This window comes from Phoca vitulina, unplaced genomic scaffold, assembly GCF_004348235.1.
Source record: "Phoca vitulina isolate PV1807 unplaced genomic scaffold, GSC_HSeal_1.0 scaffold13, whole genome shotgun sequence".
Classification (NCBI taxonomy): domain Eukaryota; kingdom Metazoa; phylum Chordata; class Mammalia; order Carnivora; family Phocidae; genus Phoca; species Phoca vitulina.
The window spans coordinates 162,382-181,395 of NW_022589716.1; the positions used below are offsets into that span (position 1 = coordinate 162,382).

General features: G+C 39.5%; 1 pseudogene; it reads right to left on the reverse strand.

The window, feature by feature from the left end:
* Window positions 1-9,024: 9,024 nt before the first annotated feature.
* On the reverse strand, window positions 9,025-10,026 carry LOC116636895 (annotated as a pseudogene).
* Window positions 10,027-19,014: the final 8,988 nt, after the last annotated feature.

The following is a 19,014-nucleotide window of genomic DNA, read 5'->3' on the forward strand; positions in this document are numbered from 1 at the left end:
TGGCAGAAGTCACAGTCTCTGAGTCTTTCCTATTTTGGGGGTTCCTCCTCCTAGTCATTCTGTTGAGTGGTGGTTGAGGGAATGTATAGAGTCCAAATTACTGACCAGAACCCAAGCAAGATGCACCTGTTTTATAGGGAGCTTAGGGTTGCCAGCCTCTTGTTCTCCCAGCTTGTCTTCTGAGGGAGGGGCCTGCTGCACTGTTAATTAGGCAACCCTGCTTGGGCAGAGTTGCCCTGCCCCCTGTGGTGGGGGATGGGCTGAGTGAAAACCGTTTTTGGGGGGCTTTTGTTCTCTGGTGGCTTTCCCTGGTGGCTTTCTGCTTCTCTTCAGAGAGTCAGAGCAGAAGAGACTGTTTCCAACCCTCTGCCTCAGAGCAGAGAGATTGCAGTCTGTTCTTCAGTGAGCTCTCCAGGCCACACTATCTCCATTTCTCTCTGTGCTGCTATAAACTGCAGCGTCCTGGGTTGTGCACCCCTCAGCTGCATTCCCAGTCCTTGCCTCCAGGTTGGACATGTCTCTGCCCTTTGTGCTTCTAAAACCGCCAGCTGCCACCAGTTCACATGAGCAGCACTGCCTCTTCAGGTTTCAATCTAGAGGGCTGCCCTAAAGTCCTTTCCCCATTGCTACCAGTCTGCAAGTCTGTGCCCAGTCCCCAGTGCAGGAGGTTTTTGCACTCCTGTGTTATTTCACCTTCCTGGTGCCAGCGCTTATGGCAGGTCCCTCCCCCTTCCATTTATCTTTGAATATCTGCCCACAGAATCATGGCTCCCCGCTTCATACGTCGAAACCAACCACCTGCGATTTTCTGTTTGTAGAGATCCAGATCTATCTTCTTACATCTCAGGCTGATTTCGTGGGTGTTCAGAGTGGTCTGGTATATACCCAGCTCAATTCTGGGGACCAGTTGGAATAGGGTCCCCTCCTCCTCTGCCATCTTTTCCTCCTCCCTAGCCTTGATTTTCTTTTTCAACTTTCCTCTGGCTATTCAAGTCTTTTCTGATTCCATACAAATTTTAGGATTATTTGTTGAGCTCTGTGAAAAATGTCAATGGTTTTTGATAGGGAATGTATTGAAAGTGTAGATTGCTCTGGGCAGCACAGTCATTTTAACAATGTTTATTCTTCCAATCCATGAACATGGAATGCTTTTCCATCTGTTTTTGTCTTCCTCAATTTTTTTCTTAAGTGTTCTGTAGTTTTGTGAGTACAGATCCTTTACATTTTTGGTGAGGTTTGTTTTTAGTTATCTTATGGTTTTTGGTGCAATTGTAAATAGGATCAACTCCTTAATTTCTTCTGTCTCATAGCTTGTATATAGAAATGCAACTGATTTGTATCCTGCCATATTGCTGAATTGCTGTATGGGTTCTAGCAATTTTGGGATGGAGATTTGAGATTTTTCTAATTTTTTGAGAGAGGCTATTATTGCAATGTACTTCCCTCTTAGGACCACCTTTGCTGTATCCCAAAGGTTTTGAACAGCTATGTTTTCATTTCCATTACTTTCTATGAATTTTGTTAATTCTTCTTTAATATCCTGGTTGACCCATTCATTCTTTAGTAGGATGATTTTTAACCTCCAAGTGTTTGAGTTCCTTCCAAATTTCCTCTCATAATTGAATTCCAGTTTCAAAGCATTGCACTCTAAAGATATGCAGGGAATAATCCCAAAATTTTGGTATCAGTTGAGACCTGATTTGTGACCCAGTATGTGATCTGTCCTGGAGAAAGTTCTACGTGCACTCAAGAAGAATGCTTTAGGATGGAATACTCTAAATGTATCTGTGAAGTCCATCTTTTTTTTTTTTTTAATTTTTTTATTGTTATGTTAATCCCCATACATTACATCATTAGTTTTAGATATAGTGTTCCATGATTCATTGTTTGTGCATAACACCCAGTGCTCCATGCAGAACGTACCCTCCTCAATACCCATCACCAGGCTAACCCATCCTCCCACCCCCCTCCCCTCTAGAACCCTCAGTTTGTTTTTCAGAGTCCATCGTCTCTCATGGTTCTTCTCCCCCTCCGATTTCCCCCCTTCATTCTTCCCCTCCTGCTACATTCTTCTTCTTCTTTTTTTCTTTCTTAACATATATTGCATTATTTGTTTCAGAGGTACAGATCTGAGATTCAACAGTCTTGCACAATTCACAGCGCTTACCAGAGCACATACCCTCCCCAGTGTCCATCACCCAGTCACCCCATCCCTCCCACCCCACCCCCCACTCCAGCAACCCTCAGTTTGTTTCCTGAGATTAAGAATTCCTCATATCACTGAGGTCATATGATACATGTCTTTCTCTGTTTGACTTATTTTGCTCAGCATAATACCCTCCAGTTCCATCCACATCGTTGCAAATGGCCAGATCTCATTCCTTTTGATGGCTGCATAATATTCCTTTGTATATATATACCACATCTTCTTTATCCATTCATCTGTTGATGGACATCTTGGCTCTTTCCACAGTTTGGCTATTGTGGACATTGCTGCTATAAACATCAGGGTGCACGTACCCTTTCGGGTCCCTACTTTTGTATCTTTGGGGTAAATACCCAGGAGTGCAATTGCTGGATCATATGGTAGCTCTATTTTCAACTTTTTGAGGAACCTCCATACTGTTTTCCAGAGTGGCTGCACCAGCTTGCATTCCCACCAACAGTGTAGGAGGGTTCCCCTTTCTTGTGAAGTCCATCTTATCCAGTGTTTCATTCAAAGCACTTTTTTCCTTGTTGTTCTACTTAGATGATCTGTTGTGAGTGGCGTGTTGAAGTCTCCTACTATTATTGTATTATTATCAATGTGTCTCTTTATCTGATTATTAATTGGTTTATATAATTGGCTTCTCCCAAATTAGAAGCATAAATATTTATAATTTATGCGTCTATATAATTTAAAGATCTAATTATAATTAAATCTTCTTGTTGGGTAGACCCTTTAAGTATGAAATTGTGTCCCTCTTCATCTCTTACTACAGTCTTTGGTTTAAAATCTAATTTGTCTGATATAAGAATTGCTACCCCAGCTTTCTTTTGAGTTCCATTAACATGATAAATGGTTCTCCATCCCCTCACTTTCAATCTGGAGGCATCTTTAGGTCTAAGGTGAGTCTCTTATAGACAGCATATGGATGGGTCTTGCTTTTTTTTCCAATCTAATACCCCGTGTCTTTTGATTTAGCCCATTTACATTCAGAGTAACTATAAGATATTAATTTAGTGCTATTGTATTACCTGTAAAGTCCCTGTTTCTGTAGATTGTCTCTGTTTCTTTCTGGTTTATGTTACTTTTGGGCTGTCTGCTTACAGGATCCCCCTTAATATTTCTTGCAGGGCTGGCTTGGTGGTCACATATTCTTTCAGTTTCTGTCTGTCCTGGAAGCTCTTTACCTCTCCTTCCATTATGAATGACAGCCTTCCTGGATAAAGTATTCTTGGCTGCATGTTTTTTCTCATTTAGTACCCTGAATATATCATTCCAGCCCTCTGAACTGCCAAGTCTTTGTGGATAGGTCCAATATCAGTCTGATATTCCTACCCCTCTAGGTTAGGAACCTCTTGTATCAAGCTGCTAACAGGATTTTCTCTTTATCTCTGAAATTTGCAAGCTTCCCTATTATATGTTGGGGTGTTGGTCTATTTTTATTGATTTTGAGAGGGGTCCTCTCCACCTCTTGAACATGAATGTCTGTTTCCTTCCCCAGATCTGGGTAGTTCTCAGCTCTGATTTGCTCAATTATACCTTCTGGCACTCTCTCTCTTTTTTCTCCCTCAGGCACTCCAATAATTCTGATATTATTTCATTTTATGGCACTGCTGTTTTCTCGAAGCCTCCCTTCATGGTCCATTAGTTGTTTTTCTCTCTTTTCCTCAGCTTCCTTCCTTTCCATCAACTTGTCTTCTATGTCACTTACTCTCTCTTCTGCCTCATTTACCCTAGCTGTTAGAGCATCCAATTTAGACTGTATCTCAGTTACAGCATTTTAAATTGCAGTCCAATTAGATCTCATCTCTGCTCTAAGAGATTCTCTAGTGTCTTTTATGCTTTCTTCAAGCCCAGTTAGTAACTTTATAGCTATTATCCTGAATTCCGTCACCAATGTTTTACTTATATCCATATCGATTAGATCTGTGGCAGAGGACATTACCTCTGGTTCCTTCTTTTGTTGTGAATTCCTCCTTCTGTCATTTTGCCCAGAAAAGAATGGATGAACGATTGAGCACTATCACAAATATCAAGCTTTGTGATGAACACTGGGTGTGATACACAACTAATGAATCATTGAACACTACATCAAAAACTAATGATGTACTGTATTTTGGCTAACTGCACATAATAAAAAAAATATCAAGCAGGACCCAAGCGAAATATGCACTAGACAAATCCTAAGAGGTCAGACACAAGAAAAGAAAAAGAAAAGAAAGAGAAAAAGCAGAAAAAGAAGAAAAAAAGAGAAAGATTAAAAAAAAAAAAAAAAGCATGGGGGAGAGAGAATATAATCTCACAGGGTGGACAAAACAGGGGACCTACTTGGTCCTGAGTGTATTTTGGTCTGTGTTAGAAGATACTAAATCCCAAAATTGTAAAGAAAGGGAAACTTAATATAAACTTATATATATGTGTGTATACACACACACACATGCACAAATAAAATTGAATAGAGTGAAAGGAAGCCAAAAATGAAGAATATATCTATAAAATGTAAAAGTAAAAAATGAAAGTTAAAAAAAGGACTTAAAAGTAAAGAGTTGATAAAATAAGAAACTAGTTGAAAAGGGAAAAAAGAAAAAAGGAAATGGAAAATTTTAAATTGAAAGATAAATGAATCATGAGAAAAAAACCTCAAATTCTATATATTATTTTCCCCTAAAGCTGGATTTTTACAGTCCTGTGTGTTCCATAAACTTGCTGTTCACATTTTCTTTTGGTCTTCTTGGGGAGGGGTCTGCTGTGCTGATTCTCAGGTGTCTTTCCCTGGGCAGAGTTGCACCACCCCTTGCCAGGGTGCTGAGCTCAGTGTAAGCTGTTTTAGTGTGGCTTTTGTTCCCTGAACACTTTCTGGGCCTCTTTAGAGGATCAAAATAAAAATGGCTATGCCCCAATCTCCAGCCCCTCCAGCCCCTCCAGACCAGACTGTGGTCCCCTCTCTTCAGTAAACCCTCAGGGATAAGCCATCTTCACTTTTGTGCGTGGCAAACTCTGCAAACTCCTGCAGTGCATGCCCACATGATCCTCTCCCAGGGAAGGCAGAGGATTGCCTGTTACTGTCTGTTACAGGGCCCCCACTGTGAGAGCTGTACCCTGGTCGTGTGTGCACCTGCTCCACCCCTTCCTGGGGAAGGCGGAGGGTTCCCACATTCCTGTCCTTTGCAGGCTACATACTGGGAGAGTGGTCACCAGATCCAGCTGTGGTTCATAGTTCATGGCCAACTGAGCTGAGAGCACCCTCCCAGGATTTCTGTCCATAACCAGGTTCCCCGCTCCAGTGCTTGGGAACTCTACTGGCTCAGGTACCCCTGTTCTTTCTCTGATTCTTGGGATCCTGAGACCATACTGTCCTACCTAGAATTCTGCCCCATTTCACCACCTGAGCATCTGGGAGGCAGGGATGTCTCTCACTAAAGCAGATTTCTAAGGGTTCCAAATTTGCCTTCCTGGGCTATATCACTTTCCGGCAGTTGGCTTATTGAGGATCCCTCCCCCCACCATCTGTCTTCTGATATATCCCCTCAGAATCACTTCTCCACATATCCTACCTTGCAAAAAGTGGTTGCTTTTCTACTTCTAAAGTTCCAGATACTCTTTTCTTACATCTCAGGTTGAATTCATGGGTGTTCAGAATGATTAGATAGTTATCTGGCTAAATTCAAGGGACCAGGTTAAATGAGGTCCCCTACTCTTCTGCCAGCTTGCCTCTTCATCAATGTCATTATATATCAAGAAAGTTCTTAAAAGAAAAGAAAATCTGTTATAACTACTCAATGAATTCAGCAGGATATAAAGTCAATATACAAAACTTGGTTGCATTAGTATACACTAATCACAAACTCTCAGAAAGAGAAATTAAGAAAATATTCCCATTTAGAACTGCATCAACAAGAATAAAATACTTAAGAATAATTTTAAACAAGAAGGCAAAACACCCATACACTGAAAACTATAAGACATTGCTGAAAGTAATTGAAGTTGTCACAAATGCATGAAAAGATATTCCATGCTCATTGATCGGAAGAATTGATACTGTTAAAATGTCCATACTACCCAAAGCAATGTGTGGAGTCAGTGTAATCCCTGTCAAAATTCCAATGGCATTTTTTACAAAAATAGAACAAACACACCTACAAATTTTATGGAATCACAAAGACCCCGAATAGCCAAAGCAATCATGAGAAAGGAGAGCAAAACTGCAGGCATAATGTGTCCTATTTTCAAACTATATTACAAAGCTATGGTAACAAAAACATGATATTGCAATAAAAACAAAACAAAACAAAAAACAAACAAACAAAAAAACAGATCAGTGGAACAGAGAGCCCAGAAATAAACCCACAGATATGTGGTTAATTAGCTTATGACAAACTGGGATGCCTGGGTGGCTCAGTCATTAAAGTGTCTGCCTTCAGCTCAGGTCATGATCCCAGGGTCCTTGGGATCAAGCCCCACATTGTGCTCCCTACTCAGCGGGAAGCCTGCTTCTCCCTCTTCCACTCCTCCTGCTTGTGTTCCCTCTCTAGCTGTGTCTCTCTCTGTCAAATAAATAAATAAAATCTTTAAAAAAAATTAGCTTATGACAAAGGAGGCAAGATATACAATAAGGAAAGAATAGTCTCTTCAATAAATGGTGTTGGGTAAACTGGACAGCCACATACAAAGGAATGAAACCAGACCATTATCTTATACCATAGGCAAAAATTAACTCAAAATGCATTACAGACATGAATGTAAGACCTGAAGCCATAAAACTCCTAGAAGAAATATAATGGTCTTGGCAACTATTTTTTAGGATTTGAGACCAAAAGCAAGGGAACAAAAGCAAAAATACACAGGGTATTTTTGAGCTGTCAAACTAAAAACTTCTGCCTGGCAAAGGAAACCATCAACAAAATGAAAAGGCCACCTCCTGAATGGCAGAGAATATTTACAAATCATATATCTGATAAGGGGAAATATTCCAAATATATAAAGTACTCATACAATTCAATAGCAACAAACAAAAATCTGATTAAACAATGGACAGAGGGTCTGAATTTTTCCAATGAAGACATACAGATGGCCAACAGGTCCATGAAAAGATGCTCAACATTGCTACTCACCAGGAAAATGCACATCAGAACTACAATGAGATACCACCTCATGACTCTTGGAATGGTCAGTATCAAAAAGGCAAGAAACAACAAGTGTTGGTGGGATGTGGAGAAAAGGGAGCCCTGTGCACTGTTGGTGGGGATGTAAATTGGGGCAACCACTGTGGAAAACAGTGTGAGGTCCCTTGAGACATTAAAAATAGAAATGCTTTAATTCCATTCTGAGCATTTATCTGAAGAAAACAAAAACACAAATTTGAAAAGATATAAACACTTCCATTTCACTGCAGCATAATTACAAAAGCTAAGACATGGAAACAACCTAGATGTTCATCAATGGATGAATGGATAAAGAAAGTGTGTTGTACCAGGTGATGTATGGAAGTGTTGAATCACCATATTGTACACCTGAAAATAACGTAACACCAAATGTTAACTATACTGGAATTAAAATAAAATAAACCAGAAATTGTCATATATCTATATAAGTCTAGGGATAGGAAGTCTAGGGAAATTATACTAGTATATATATATATATATATATATATATATATATATATATATAGAGAGAGAGAGAGAGAGAGAGAGAGAGAGAGAGATAATGGAATGTATTCAGCACAAAAATGAATGACGTTTTGGCATTTGTGATAGCATGGATGGAGCTGGAGGGCATTATGCTCAGTGAAATAAGTCAGACAGAGGAAGATAAATACCAAATCATCCCACTTATATGTGGAATCTTAAAAACAAGAAAAAAACCAAACCAAGCATGTGGATACTCAGAACATATTGGTAGAAGCCTGAGCTAGGGGGTGGGGAGCGGGTGAAATGTGTTAAAGTGTCAAAAGGTAAAAATTTCCAGTTATAAAATGAATAAGTCATGGGGATGTCATGTCCAGCATGGTGACTCTAGCTAACAAAACTGTATTGTAGATTTGAAAATAGCTAGGAGAGGGGATCTTGACAATTGTCATCATGAAAGAAAGTTTGTAACTGTATATTGTGATGGATGTTAACTGAACTTGTTTTGATCACTTTGCAGTACATACAAATATCAAATCTTTCCATTGTACACCTGAAATTAATGCAACGTTATGTCAGTTATATGTTAACAACATCAACAAAAACAAAATAATGACAAGGGACAGTTCATCCATAATATTGGCTCAGGCCTGAGTCCCAAGTATCTTGGGCCCAGGTGAGTGTCGCAGGCATTCTTAGCCCATAGCATCTCTATCCATAGGCTGAGGCTTAAAGGGGATGATGATAAAGTCTGTATCATCCACAAGAGCAGTTAAAGAGTAAAATAGAATGACAACAGGGCCAAGTGAAAACTGTGATTTCGTATTTTCCTCTATGATGAAATTATATAAATGGCCTTAGATGCCAAGTGTAGTTTTATCTATCTGAATAATACAATTATGTTTATTCCTTCAGGAAGTCTAGGGAAATTTTACTTGGCATTGTATATGTAATTTGAAAAGAAATCATATTTATGAAATCAAGGTGGTCCTGTAAATGATATGGTGGTTTTCAAATATTTCTGTTCCAAGGTTGGGAAGAACTGTGGGAACGTATGAACATGGATAAAGGGAAAAACTGTATGTATATCAGACAGAGCAGAAAGCTTAGAAAATGGAGTTTTCTGAAATTGTAAACAGAAGTTGAATTCTAAGAAATGGAAATTTTTGGAAATACATAGGATCAAATTCTATTTCATGATGAACAAAAATTGTGACTTTGAGCCCTGCAATTAGGGCACTTCTTCACCACCAGGAGGACACTTGTCCCTTTTATAGCTGCCATCCTGAAGAATCTCATTAGAGTCTCCTTTATGTCTCTGTTCCTCAGGCTGTAGATGAAGGGGTTCAGCATGTGTTCACCGTGTACATCACTGAGGCCACTGCACTTGCGTGGGAACTCTGGGTAACAAGCAGAGCTAAGGTACACTCCCAGGGCTGTACAATAAAATAAAGAGACAACTGAGAGGTGAGATGCACAGGTGGAAAATGCTTTATACTTGCCCTGAATTGATGAGATTCTATGTATGGAGGAATTAATCTTAGAGTATGAGTAAAGGATCCCAGCAAGGGGACCACCAGCAAACAACACAGTTGAAACATATATCACTGTGTCATTAAGAAAGGTATCAGAACAGGCAAGTTGGATCATCTACGGAGTTCACAGAAAAAGTGGGGGATTTCCACTTCTGACAGAAGGAAAGCCACAACACCATTAAGCTTTGTAATAAGGAATTCAGGACACTCATGATCCAGGACACCAAAACCAACAGTCCACAGAGCAGGGTGTTCATGATGACTGTGTAGTGCAGGGTGTGACAGATGGCCACAAACTGGTCATAGGCCATCACGGCCATGAGAAAGATGTCCCAGCCTGCAAACAGTGTGGAAAAACAGATCTGGCTGATGCATCCTGTATAGGTTATAACTTTGCTCTGTGTTGCTATATTCACCAACATCTTTGAGATGATGGCGGAGGTGAAACAGATGTCTACAAAGGACAGGTTGGCAAGGAAGAAGTACATGGGGGTGTGGAGGTGGGAGTCAGAAATGATGGCCAGGATGATGAGCAGGTTCCCAAACACAGTGATCAGGTACATGGAGTGGAAAAGCCCAAAATGAGGGGTTGCAGTTCTGGTTCATTTGATAATCCCAGAAGAAGAAATCCTGAAATGTGGGGATCATTGCCTGGTCCCATGTGGTTGTTGTAATGACTATAAATTAGGAGAAAAATGATTATTTTTAACACAAATGGGCACTATTATTATGGCATAAATGTTATAATTAAAATGACATGGTGGGGGGGAAGCAGGCATAAAAGAAATTGGATAGGGTGTATTCTTTCCTGGGAGTTCGGAAAGACCTAAACAGAAGGTGAAATTTGCAGAGAGGCCTCAGAGAAGACTCCACAGAAGACACAAGGTCATTTGGTGACTTCTGTGCCCTGTTGGAGAAAGAGCGAGTGCAAAGGCCCTGAGAAGGTACTCTCGTTTGGATATCCAGTACTCAAATGGAGCCAGTGTGGTCAGGAGACCAACAAGAGAGAGAGTGATGAGAAGTGGTGTCAGGGAAGGTTGAGGAACGAGGTGGCCTCCCCATGGCAGATGAGACCTTGATACACAAGGAGTCCTTCATTCACATGATGTTCCTTGCACATCAATAAAAATGGATCCCTTCCTTATTTCCATGTGTTAGTTTACATCCTGGAGTCTCTATTTTAATGGTCCCATATTGACACACTGCAGACTCCTGGGGCCATGTGACTACCAGGCACTTCTCACCCACAGCTACAATATTTAGGAAAGAAATGATACTAGTTAAGCTCTAGACATCAAATTATCATTACCCTCACAAATATAGAAAAGTACCCAAATTCCAGGTGGTAAGACTCCCATGAACTACATTGTAATATGGTGCTCAATTTTAATGTGACCATTTTGTCCTGTATTTAGAGAAGTAAAAAAAACTAAAAGGAGACAGAGAAAAGGAAGAGGGAGAAGAATGGACAAATAAGCCCAAGTGAGCCCTAAGAGATCATGATGATGAGAAAGTTTCCCTGCTTCTGGCTGCATTCCAACACTAGGTATATCCCCTTCATGCCCAGAATAACTAATAAAACAGCAAGAAGCAATTTCTCCAAAAGAGAAAAGAGTGATATGTTTATAAGATACCTTAATGTATGAACATCCACTAGAAATATGAGCAAAAGGAACAAATAGAGAGGAAATACACAACATACAAAAATAGGGGAATTTTATCAAGATAAAATTGTAAAAGACTTTTCTAAATGATATTAAATACAAAATTTTGGAATCAGTGAATGAGCTTTGAACCTTCGATCTACCACACTTCAGCCGTTTGAATTTGGGAAGACAACCAATTCATTTTAGAATGTTATTCTCACCGGAATAGTGGTCTTCCTAAGGTCATCAACAGATTGAGTCCATATATGTAAAAAGTTGAGCATAGTTCCTTCCTGTTAGTATATGAGTGGTTATTCTCTTTGTTCAGTCATCTTTGTATGTGTGTGTACATACATGTGTATTTGTGTGTTTGCATGTGCACACATGCTTGATATAATGTAAACTCATGCTTACTGTGGACAATAAAAAAATTGGAATCCACTGCAGTAAAGGAAAAAAATGATTTTAATAGGAGGCCAGTGCCTGCTAATGTGGGAAAAACAGTATGAATGAAGAGTCCATCAGAAGACCAGGTTGCAGAGGGAAAAGGCAGTCAGTATGGGTGCTGATGTTAAATCAGAGGCCAGAGAGCCCATGCAGACTGCTCCACTGGCCTCATCATGGGGTCCACATCAGGCCTCTGATCTAATTGTCATTCCTGTCCCTTTGCCCTGTTTATTTGACCACACTTGTTTTTATGTGGCCCGAGAGTGGATGAGGCTGGCTCTTCTCTTACTTTCCTTGGTGGCATTCACTCCTTTGTTATCTTGGGCTTTGGGGCTTGCTCTTTGTTTGACACAAAATCCGATGGGTACTTGTCATTCATGCTTCTCTGTTACTTACCTGACATGCAGAAACCTTCGCAGACCATACTTTGTAAAATCTTGCATGTTCCAGGACAATCTAACCCCTTTCTGTATATGATTTATCCTTGAAGACCCTGTGTCATATGAGCAGTTATTTCCCTCACCTGCTTTGTTCATGTCTTTATGCTCACAAAGGTGTGCATTTTTATAGAAACAAGTTTTAAGAAAATGAAAATTCATTAAATAGAAAGAACGGTAGGAAAAAAAATAAACTCATGTTAAATAAGGTGGATTCAAATAACTTGTCTTCAACAAAACTGAACAATAATTTAATATTAACATCTTACAGAAAAGATATACAATAGCAACAATCATATCAACATGGGTCTCTAATTCAGGATGAAATGGCTAAAAGCTTGGGAATAAAAGAATAGGAAAATATACTTTTTAAAATACAGAGTGTAAGAAGCAGTAGCTCAAGTTATAATTTGATCGTATGTGACCATAAATGGACTCAATCATGCTTATGAAAAAGATGCAGGGGATCTTTAGTTGAATAGGAAAGAACATGTTTCACATAACAATAGGAGGTGATTGCTATTTAAAAAAAAAGATCTAATTCCAGAATATAAAATGGTAGAAGTAAGGACAATTAGATGCAATAAGATGGCAATATGTGTAAAAAGCTATTCTTACTACTAAGGATGCAAAAGAATTTCAGTGTTTCAAAGCAATGAAGGAAAAACAATGTCATCAACTGATAATTTCGACCCCTCAAAATATGTAGGCTCTCACTCGATCCTATACATACATCTATACACAATACATGGATTCAGTGGCAAACAGCAAACCTGGTGAAAAAATTGCCATTCTTTTCTTATAAGGATACAATCAAAACACTAAAAACACACAGATCCCAATACATGAAAGCAATGCACTTGCAAAAACAATTTGCATATAGGAAGTAAATGGCTAACAAAGTCAAAAATATATTCAGCTTCCTTAGTATTAAAATAGTTGCAAAGTAATGCTCCTTGGCATATCCCTTCATGCATATTAAGTACATTTTTCCCCCGGTGGATACTAATGGGAGAGATGACTGTGAAATACACTTCTCAAAAACTGCTGTCACAAGGTGGTATTTATCTCCACGGACCTGGATCCTTCTAATAAATACAGAACAAGCTAAATACACCTCATCTGAACTTTTTTTTAAATACTCTCACTCCAGTGCTCACACTTCCAAGCCTAATGCTGTTTTCCTATGCCCCTTACCTGCAAAACTGCTTGAATATGTTCTAATTTCACTGGAACCACTTTATGTCCCTCATTCCTTCCTCCATCCCATCCAGTTGGACTTCCATTCCCACAACGTATTGTGATCACTGTATTGCTGAGTCCAATGAACATTTTTCTTTAAAAATATATTAAATTAATTATTTTTAATCTTAGTAGTCAACCAAGCAAACAAACATGCAATCTCTTGGCTCTAGATAGGCTAGTTAGGCTCCCAGGTAACCTCAGGTAAAGGTTCTCAGATCCTTTCCTGAAATACCTGTGGAGCTCTCAGACTCACCTGGTTGGGGACTATAAGATGACAGTCTCCGTGTGGAGGTCCAAATTCCTCCCCAGGTAGCTGATGATGGAGACCCAAGCTCTGTTCCCAGACAGGACAGCAGGAAGCAGTGAAGCATGGGTCCCCCAGCCAGCCTTAGGAACCCAAAAGCAACAACTATGTCCTGTCCTGCACAAGGATCACCATGGTAAGGGACTGCAGTGGAGGAGATATTTACAGCACCCTGTGTCTGGTCATTAGGCACTGTTTCTATTGTTACTCCCACCTCTGAGCATATTATTTCCCCGTGGACTACTTCGTCTGGAAATTTCCAGAATGGAATTTTTTTCCAGCCAATTCTCTGTTCCCAGGAGACCAGATTAGAAGTCAGGTGAATCCAGTTTTTCTTACTTCTTCTCCATGATCTTGCCTGCCTTCCAGAGCTCTAACCTCCTTCCATCTTATTACAATTTTGAGTTAGTGTTTTGTCCAAATCTAAGACTGAGGGACCTGCTTAATCAGGTCTCGTGGACCTCCAAAGTATTGTCTTATGACACAGGAGATCTCCTGATATCTCTAGAAAAATGCTATTCCCCTCTTCAACAAGAGAGAAGGGTACGTTAATTTGTGATAAATATATGGATACTGTGCCCTTGTCTTCATGATGCTTTTGACTAACCAGATGATTCATGCTGGTAATATAAATGAAGAGCTGCCACTTAGTGCTCCATTTTAAAAAGTGTGTTAATTATGAGATATTTAGATCATTTTATGCCCCATACACTGAGCTGAGAATCCCATGTGGATTGTTTTATTTCATTTTTACAAAAGTCCATTATGTAAGGTCTGGACTATAATGAACCTTAATCTAAACTTGCAAAGGTGGGGCTCAGAAGTGTGAAATGAGCTATCCCAAGTTATGAGCTAAGGGAGGTATGAGCTTTGACTGGAACTCCACCAAGATATTTCCATTTCTCATGCTCTAGGTTATTGATTCTCAACCAGGGGCGATTTTGCCTCCAGTAGACACTTGACAATTATGGAGAAATCTCTGGTTGTCATAACTAGGGAGGTGCTACTGGCACCTAGTGGCTTGAGGTCAGAGATGTTCCCCCTATCATACAATGCACAGGATGGCCCCCACCACAAAGAATTATCTAGCACAAATGTCAACAGTGGAGAGGTTGAGAAACACTATTCTAGACCAGAACTTCTCTAACATTAACATGTATTTGAATCACTTGGGGACCCTGTTCATATTCAGATTCTGATTTGGCAGGATGTGGGTGAAGCTCAGAGATCATATAATTGTTACTGTTTCCCAGTTGATACTGATGCCACCAGTCCTGGTCTGTGGACCAGTATTTGAGCATTAAAACTGATGTTCAGTGTTTGAGTCAGGGATAGTTGTTACCTTCTTTGCCAAGAATCCTCATGCTTACCTCAGGTCTGACCTTAGGTGGTCACATGATGGACTCAGTAGTCAAGCTTGTGCATGCTCAAGTTTATGCATGCCTCTTGAGTATTTCCCTCCCAACCTGTGCTGCCTCAGGGAAGAGTTGATGCCAGTTGGAAGAGATGCATAGGACAAGGTATGGGGAAAGGGTGTGGAGCTTCCATGCCTTCTCCAGGTATGCCACTCTACCATTCTCCATGTGTTCACCAACCTGGAAGCACTCTGAACCATCCTTTTGGGTTTTATAGAAGCTTCATTATATGGAAACAAATTGATTAAATCATTGTCTATTGGTGATTAGACACCATCTCCAGCCCCTCTCCCATCCCAGGAAGTCAGGAGGTGGGACCTAAAGTTCCAGTCCTCTAACCACATGGTTGGTCCTTCTGGCAAGCAGCCCCTCTCCATAGGTACTTTCCCAAAGTCACCTCATTAACCTGATGAAAGACATTTTTATGGCTCTCATCACTTAGAAAATTTGAAGTTTTAGAAGCCTTGTGCCACAAATGGGGATGAAGACCAAATGTGTGTGTGTGTGTGTGTGTATAAAATGATGGGAAATTTTATTGCTATGCTATACAGAGTGATGAAGACCCTTTAATAATAAAATATAATAATTTATATAGGTTCTCAATAGTAGTAAAATAATCAGCTTTTGTGTGTTTTTTCATAATTTGTTTACATATGCTTAATTATTTTATTTTAAAATTATTAACATGTTTTGAAGTGGATAACACTCAGGATTTGATATCTTATGGACTCAATTATTTTTAAGTATAAATCACAATACCACAGTTATAACTGTAGTATTGGATGAAGCCTTGATTGGAATTCTGTCATGATAATTCCAGTTCTTTTTTTTTTTTTAATTTTATTTTATTATGTTATGTTAATCACCACACAATACATCACCAGTTTTCAATGCAGTGATCCACGATTCATTGTTTTTGTACAACATCCAGTGCTCCATGCAGTGCATGCCCTCCTTAATACCCATCACCGGACTAACCCATCCCCCCCACCCACCTCCCCTCTAAAACCTTCAGTTTGTTTCTCAGAGTCCATAGTCTGTCATGGTTCATCTCTCCTTCCAATTTCCCCCCCTTCATCTTTCCCTTCTTTCTCCTAACGTCCTCCAAGCTATTCATTATGTTCCACAAATAAGTGAAACCATATGATAATTGACTTTCTCTACCAGTTCTCAAACTCTGGCACAGTGGTTCTCAACCAGATATGATTTTGCCCCTGCGAATATTTGGGCCATGTCTGAAGGGATGTTGCTGAGCATGTATAATCCCCCAAACAAATATTTATCCAGTTCCAAGTATCAACAGTGAGAAGGTGAGAAATATGATTCTAGACCAGCACTTCTCTATCTTTATTGTGCATACAAATCACCAAAGTTTGTAGTTAAAATGCAAATTCTGATTAATTAGGTGTCCAGTGGGCCCAGGGACTCAGGAGTTCTTTCTTTCTTTTTTTATTTTTATTATGTTCAGTTAGCCACTGTAGAGTATACATCATTAGTTTTTGATGTAGTGTTCAATGATTTATTAGTTGTGTATAACTCAGTATTTCTAACAAGCTCCCAGGTGGTGTTGATGCTGCAGGTCCTGTTCTGTGGGGCACAGTTTGAGAGCAAGGCTCCCTTCCTGTGTTAGAATCATGTGTAGGTGGCTTTAGGTCTTCTCCACCAGGAATCTTCTGTGTTTGTAATTTTGAAAGAAAAGATTTTCACATAACTTTATAGGTGTTGATAAATTCTCTATTCAAGTCTTCTATGTAAGGGCTATTAACTGACATCAAATAAGTTATATTTGAAGAAAACTTTATAGTAGGCAGAATAAGGGCTTTGAAAAGATGTCCATATCCTAATCCAAAGAGCTTTTGAAAACCTTTGTTTACAGAGCAAGGAGAATGCAGCTAGTAAATGGAATAAGGCTGCTAATCAGTGATCTCAATATAAAAAGATTATCCAGGTGGGACTAGTGTAATCACAGTGGTCCTCTAAATGTGGAAGAGGGAGGACAAAGAATTGGAATCTGAGAGACATTTTCAGACTCTGTGCTGCAGGCTTTGAAGATGGAAAAGGGCCATGAGACAAGAAAGGCAGGTAGCCACTGAAAAGTGAAATAAGAAAGGGAGTGAGTTCTCCTCTGGAGTGTCCAGAAGGATCACAGCCCTGTAGACCTCTTTTTTTTTTTTACATTCACTTAGCCACCATATAGTAGATCATTATATTTGATGCAGTGTTCAGTGATTCATAGTTTCATATAACACCCAGTTGTAGCTCAATGAGACCTATTTCAGGCTTCTAACTTTCTAGAAACTTAGGATAAATCTTTGTTTTAAGCCACTCATGTGGTCATTTGTTACAGCAGGAATCAAACACAGACATTTGTTCACAAAATATTGCTTGTAGGAATGGAGTTTGAGCCTTTCAATTCATTCAGTGAACTTCCCTTGGGTAAAGGCATTTGGTACTGAAATCCCACCTTAACTGGAAGGGGAAAATCAGTTTTAGTTTGGAGATATTCTGTTCAACATTAGCTGGACAGTGACTTAAATTTTGCTTCATCTCTGACTCTACGGCCATATTATGTCAAACTATTGAAATTTGAGTTTCTATGTAGACTACAACTGGAGATGTGTGTTTGATTATTGGTTTTGCCAGTGACTAGGCAATGTGGATACTGAGATTAATAAGAGAACAGGATCCTAATGAGAAAAATAAAACCCAATGACTTGTTACAAAACACAGTATATGTTAAAGGCTACATTTTCAGGAAGAACAGATAGTTAAAGGAATTATGGACACAAAAGTGCTGACCTGCAGTCTCAGACTTTCCTCTCTTATGAAATTATAAATGTCTTTGCTTCCAATTGTGTTTTTTTTTTTTTTTTTTCATGAGAGTAGAATAACTCATGATTATTTTTTGGGAAAACAAAAGAAAACCTCCTCGGTATGATATATTTCCTTTCAGAAGAAATTATTCTTAGCAAATCTATAGAATTTCATGGGATTAATGGGAATTTCCAATATTTTGTGTTTTTTTTTAAAGATTTTATTATTTATTTATTTATTTGACAGAGCGAGAGAGCACAAGCAGGGGGAGCAGCAGGCATAGGGAGAGGGAGAAGCCGGCTTCCCACTGAGCAAGGTGCCTGATGCGGGGCTCGGTCCCAGGACCCTGGGATCACGACCTGAGATGAAGACAGATGTTTAACTGACTGAGCCACCCAGACACCCTGAGGGAATTTCCAATATTTTGTCCAAAATTGGGTATCAACTTAGGAAAGCAGGAAAACAACTAAGGAAAACACTGTAAGATACCAGAGAGCAGAAAGGTTAATACAGACAGTTACTCAAATTGTACAAAGAAGTTGATGTTACAGAAAGGGATATTCCAGGAAATCAAGAGAAAGAGTAAATTTTAAGTCCACAATCTGATCAAAAAATTACCATTGCTGGCTCTCAGGGTTTGAGTCCTGCTATCACATGCATTTTTTTCAGCCCCAGGACAATGGGCCCTTTTATAGTTTCCTTTCCAAAGAATCTTTTCAGAGCCCTCTTTTTTTTTTTTAATTTTTTTATTGTTATCTTAATCCCCATACATTACATCATTAGTTTTAGATGTAGTGTTCCATGATTCATTGTTTGTGCATAACACCCAGTGCTCCATGCAGAACGTGCCCTCCTCAATACCCATCACCAGGCTAACCCATCCTCCCACTCCCCTCCCCTCTAGAACCCTCAGTTTGTTTTTCAGAGTCCATCATCTCTCATGGTTCGTCTACCCCTCTGATTTCTCCCCCTTCATTCTTCCCCTCCTGCTATCTTCTTTTTTTTTTTTTCTTAATATATATTGCATTATTTGTTTCAGAGGTACAGATCTGAGATTCAACAGTCTTGCACAATTCACAGCGCTCACCAGAGCACACACCCTCCCCAGTGTCCATCACCCAGTCATCCCATCCCTCCCACCCCACCCCCCACTCCAGCAACCCTCAGTTTGTTTCCTGAGATTAAGAATTCCTCATATCAGTGAGGTCATATGATACATGTCTTTCTCTGTTTGACTTATTTCGCTCAGCATAATACCCTCCAGTTCCATCCACGTCGTTGCAAATGGCAAGATCTCATTCCTTTTGATGGCTGCATAATATTCCATTGTATATATATATA